This window comes from Mycteria americana, chromosome 5, assembly GCF_035582795.1.
Source record: "Mycteria americana isolate JAX WOST 10 ecotype Jacksonville Zoo and Gardens chromosome 5, USCA_MyAme_1.0, whole genome shotgun sequence".
In the NCBI taxonomy this organism is placed as follows: domain Eukaryota; kingdom Metazoa; phylum Chordata; class Aves; order Ciconiiformes; family Ciconiidae; genus Mycteria; species Mycteria americana.
Genome location: NC_134369.1, coordinates 27,669,520 through 27,675,519, shown reverse-complemented (window position 1 = coordinate 27,675,519; position 6,000 = coordinate 27,669,520).

Below are 6,000 nucleotides of genomic sequence, written 5' to 3'. Positions count from 1 at the left end.
AAAAGAGCCGACAACGCACCAGGCCCACCCCCGACCCCGAAATGCAAGGGGGCGACCCTGGGCCGAAGTGGGCAGCCCACGGGCGGCCGCACCTCGGTCACGGAGGGGAGCGGGGGGCGGCCCTCCCCGCCGCCCGGCGCCGCGCTCCGAGGGCAGCCCTCTCTCGACTCCGTTTTGGGCCGAGGGGGCAGCCGGCTGGCCGCAGCGGTGAGCGACACCGGGCCGGTGGGGCCCGTACTTCCGTGCCCCACGCGTGGCGCGGATGGCAGCTGTGGTGACCTAGCCTGCCACCGACCGCGGAGGCTGCTGAGATTTCGGACCCTGTAAGGACCCCCGAGCCAGACGCCGGGGATCTCGGGGGCCGAGCACGGCAGAGGGGCAAACCGACGGGAGCCGGGGTCCAGCAGCGGCGGCGGCGCGGAGGCAGGCACCTCTCCCCGGCACCCCGGAGGGATGGGGGTCCCGCCGCCCGGGGGGCGCGGCCGGGCCCGGCAGCAGGGGAGCGAGGGGTGCCCGGGCCGGGCCGTGCCGCCGTGCCCGGCTGCGAGGCGCTGCCCCGCCCGGCCCGGCCCGGCTTCCCCGCCGCCGCCGCAAGCTGGGCTCCGGCTGCCACCTGCAGGCCGCGCGGGGGGAAGGCGCCTCCCCGCCGCCCCCGACCCTGCCCCGGGCTCCCCCCGCCGCCGGCGCCGGGGCCGCCGAGCTGCGGCAGGAGCAGCCTTTGTCTGCCGGCGAGAGGTGCCGGTTACTCCCCCCCCGGCCGTGCCGCCGGCTCTGCCCCTCCGGACGGGGACCAGAGCGGGGCATCCGCGCCATGACGGCCCCCACCCCCCCGTCACGGAAGGCTCCCGCCCAGGGTGTGAGTTTACCCCGAAGCTGGGGTACTGTAGTACGGGAGTCATCGTGACCGTCGCCGCGTTGCCCCAGTGGCAAACGCCCCACTGGCAAAGCCCGGCCGGGAAAGAAATACAGGGGAAAGACAGAGAGCTGCCATGAACCCGCAGTGAGGGGCTCAACCCGGGGACCCCCTGGATGGGCAGGGAGGGGATGGTGTGGGTATCTAGGAGGCTCCGGCGCTGCAGGTGTGCAGGCACAAAACTGCACTACCGGGGAGTCACAGGGCCAAAGCTGGCACAGGAAGACAGGCAGTGCGAAAACTGGGACCTGAGAAACAGAAGTCAGTGGAGACCAAGACTGTGGTGGCAGAGGAGAAGGAGAGGTAGCGGGACTGCAGGCTGGAAAGGCAGCTCAGGAAACCTGATGCTCCCAGACCGGCACAGAGCTGCGAGGCCCTCACATCGCATGGATTCCCCGGGGGAGACACTGGGACAGTCTGTTGGATAGGACAGGTGTACTGGGATGGGACAATTCTTACCTGCTCCTAGTAGGGCGGACCATCAATCCAAGTCCAAATATGTCCAGAGAGGAGGCAATAATAATTTTGTCCTTGGGCACGTCTCATCTTTCCTTCAGTGCCCATTCATTCACTTAGAGGGACAGGGAATAAGGCAATGACAGTGCTGGAGTGGTTCAGTATCAGTAATGGCTCTTTTCCTGACATGAAGAAAGGCAGAAACACAGCAAGGGTGAGGGATTTGGGGGGGATTGCCCCACAGGCCACTGGTCACACCACTACCTGCTCCTCAGCCCCTTCAGCTACTAGGTGGGTGACAAGGGCACACCTGGAGGGGGCTGTGAAAGGGAGCAGACAGTGAGGCTGGCTTTCAGCCCCCAGGTGCTCTTCCCTCTTCTTCCTCCCACTCCTCCCACCTTCCTCCAGCTGCTGGTGCTGCTCTTTCCTCCCACACAGCAGCTCTAAGAGACTGGAAGAGACGGTAAGGAACAGGGGAAGCACTTAGAGGCTGACAGCTGCCACTGCCTGGTTTCTTTCCAGAGTCCCATCTTCCTTCGACCTTCACTGTCTCCTCCATTTGCTCAGAGCTGGCAGCAGTGCTCGCAGAGGTGGCCGAGCTGTGTGACGTGGATGAAGTGGGGTGCAGAGAAACGTGGGTGCCTGGGTCACCACAGCCCTGAGAAGAAGCAGCTTTGCTGCGAGTAAGGGAGGATCCTAGGAGGATTTAAAAAAAAAAAAAAAAAAAAAAAAAAAAAAGGAGTAAAACTCATTGGTAGTCCCCCCAAAACCAAGCTGTGCCAGCCAGGATCCATTTTGCTGGAGACTTCGGGAGTAGTGTGCAAGCAAGGGTACGAGATGGTAATCAAGGGTTGCTGGTGGCACTTCGAAGTGAAAGAGTCACAGGGGTGAATTCATTTCCATCTTATCCGTTGTGCCCTTGTTGTTCATTCTACTAAATATCCACTTTTTAACTAGTATCATGAATTCACCCACACTTCTCATTCCCCTCTCAAACTTCGTAGTGCCGTGCTGACAATATTAGAAAGTCTTATTCTTCTTTTTCACTAACTTCACTCACTGCTGAACAGACAAATCACAGTAACCTGATATGCTAGGACATGCTATCCAGACTGGAAGAACTACAACTGCCACTCAGTCACTCAAAAAAAAAAAAAAAGGACAAAAAAACCTCAGGGCTAAGCCAATAAATAAAAAGTTGGAAAGAAAATAAAATCCCTGTCCCTGGATTCATGTAGCTAATGGGCAGGCTCTACTCCTCCGCCTAGCACTGAGGAAGGTTGAAACTACACTCAGCACAGAAGGGGTTTGTCTTGGCTTCTCTTCTGAAGAGTTTCTAAGGAAACTCCCACCCAGTTGTTTTTTTTGTTTTTTTTTCTTCGCTTCCTTTTTTTTTCCCCCTCTTGCAGGTCCTCCAGTTGAAGAAAAAAAGCCTTGCCTACACTAGAATATGCCCAATTGTTTGTTCCTCTGGTCAAAATGTCTTTGAAACATTTTAGGCGAAAGTGGTTCATAAGAAACACTCTGGGTTTCTAAAAGCACAAAATGCCCTGTTTATGAAAGTGGACACAGGGCTCTTTGTCAGGATATCAGCATCAGTGCTGCACTGATCTGCTCTGCTCCTGAGGAAATGCTACCCTTCCTGCCTCAGCTGGAGAAGCCGGAGAGGACTTCAGTCAGGTTGTAGCCACCCAGTTGTTTAAGAGATTTGTGTGATGCTCCTGCTAAGGATGGCTATTGTATACGGTGCAAGGGGGGTGTCGCTATAGAAATTTAAAGGAAGGCCCATGTAAACCTATGGTGAACAGGATTAGAACCCTTACAGAGCTCTTGCAACCTGATGTGCTGACCAAACTGCTCCAAATAATTAAAATTGCCCTATGATGACAGTCAGGAATTAATTAATTAGGGTTTGGAAGATCATTCAAATCACCTCTCTCAGTTCACTGAAAAAGACCGTAAGGCACTACTGTAATCAACAGATAACACACAGATTACAAAGCTTTTAGTCCCAATTTTCATTATGGCAGTCTAATAGTTAATAGAACCAGCTCAGTGAATGAATCGGTGATTTATTTTATACCCCATGGTCACAATTAACCACAGGGTTGTTTCTCATAGTGGTACACCCATGCATTTGTATGCTGGTATGCAAAGACATCGGTGTGGTAGCGCAGACAATGCCATCTAGTACAGTGTCTTTCAAAAAGCATTTGTTGTGACTCTGCTGAGCTTGTATGGCCAGATGCATGATCATCGAATGATCAGCAAATGATCAGCAAACAGATGTCCTATTTCTGTAACCCGATAAGTTAGGGCACGGGTCATGTGCTTCTTGTTATGCAAATGTGCACATCCATCCGTGCTTAGGGACATACGCACATGCCATCATGCCATCCGCTTGCATAGAAAACTCTTCCTCAGATGACGCCACAGGCAGGCACGTTCCTGTGCCACACAAGACACAGACCTCACTGCACCTGCAGGGACCCAAGAAAGAGGGCAAGAGCGGGTGGGCCAGAAGATGCATCTGGTGTGTGGGCTGTAGATTGGCCACCCCAGTGTTAACACCTCAGTTACCTGAATCACGTCCTGACCTTTCTTTTCCAGCAGTATTTGCAATCCAGGTGGAGAAGTCAGAAAAAAAAGCAGATTGCAGATGCTGTACAGTCTGCTTATAAAAAAGATTTGCTTTTGAGCAAGTGTTCTACCTTCCCAAACAAGTCAGTAGGCTAAAAGCTAAACCAAGTCTAGTCAGGCCTCAGTTTAGTCAAAAAAGCATGTCTTAGATAAGCATGTAACAGAAAAGGTGAGAGAGAACACCTGTTCATGGTCTCTTCTAATACAAGAAGTAGGAAGCATTACACGAAACTAGCAGGTTCAAAACAAACAGATACTTCTTCACCGGAAACTAGACTGAACTCTGGAACTCCCAGCCATAGGTGACTATGGACGCTAAAATGTCTACAATTTAGAAAATGGACTGACAAACTCGCAGGAGAAAACTCCACAGTATTCCACGGCTGCGTTCAAAGGGAGGGATGGCAGCGCAGCAAGGCGTGGGTGCAGCAGGGCCGAGCAGAGCGCTCCCGGGCACGCTGCCCCAGGCCCCGGGACCTCCCTCTGCACTGGGAGCTGGGAGGGTGCTCTGGGAGCTTTTGTCCCATCGTCCAGGGGATGTGTCTGTGCTTATGCGCGTCCCTCGGCACCCACGCCTGCGCTGGCTGGGGAGACCGCGCAGCTCTCGTCCTCTAAAGACTACGAGGACAGAGGGCACATCCGAACACAGAGAGGGCTACGTGTCAATGGCAGGTGACCCACTGTTCTGCAGCGGTTTTGCAGCATTGACTCATGGCTTCTCAGATGTCCTTCTCCTCCTTCTCTGACTTCTCCAGACAACCAGAAGAAACCATCCACTCAGGCCACCTCTTTGTCCTTGCTACCTTGTCCAGTCCTGCAGCCAGAAACAGTCTCTCATGCTAGAAAAACAGGACCTTCAGCTTCCTCGCTCGTACCTGAAGCTTTCTCTCCCTCCTCTGAGAGTCTCACCACTAAAGCCTGGTTTCTTTTCCCTGTTCCACCACTAAAGCCTGGTTTCTTTTCCCTGTTCCTGGAGAACACGGTTTCCTACCTTAGCTCCTAGCATGGCAGTTGGATAAAACTGGCTTCCTCCATCTGTTTATTTTGTTTGGATTGCATCTGCCCACAAATTGGTGTCTCTTAATGACTTTTAAATGTTACTTCTTTGCTCCTCAGCATATGGATCACAAGAGAGGGTACAGCAAAAGGCACTCAGAAGACATACTGGTAACTCATGCTGTCATACTGTAATCTGCAGCTCTAGGAAATAATTCCTTTTTTTTAAAAAACAACAGTAGAATTAGATAATTATATAGAGAATACAAGATGGGATTTTGATCAAAAAGCAGAACAGTAAAAAATTCAGGTTGAAAGTTTTCCATTAGATTGTACTAGAATGATGACCACTTGATTTGGCAGAGTACTGTCTTCTCCTCAGAGAAACGTGGCTTGCTTGGATTTTAAAACCAGCAGTGGTGTTACCGTGGAAGGACTGCAGCCAGAAGGTTTGACTGAACAGCTGTCTGATCCCTGGCCATGGAATGAGCTCCACAGACAAAGCCTGTAACCACTGAATATCTACTGTGGGCCAATGTCTGGGGCTGTACACCCTTCAGAGCAGAGCCTGGCTCTTCTGTGAAACACCTGGAATGCTGTGGACACAAATAAATATAAATAGCAAAACTGTTAGACTAGTACTAACCCAATTCTGAAGGACTGAACATGGAAGGAGCAGCCTGAAACTAGATTAAAGAAAAACACTTAACAAATCAAAACACCTGCCTTAAGACAGTCCCCCTAGATTATAAATACCACAAAGCTAACTCACACTCACCTGTATTGGAAACTGTTCCTTCTGCGGCACTGTCATTGCACCTCCTCTGGGACTACTGAACTCCGTTACTATTATGTTTGCTCTGGAACCCAGAAGCAGATCATTAGATTTAATAGGTTAAAAAAAATCAACTACTTCCAAAAGTTTGAGGGGCTGCTTTTTTAAGCAGTCAGCCTTATCAAAACACTGTTCCTAATCAATCCTGAGCTTTTCAATA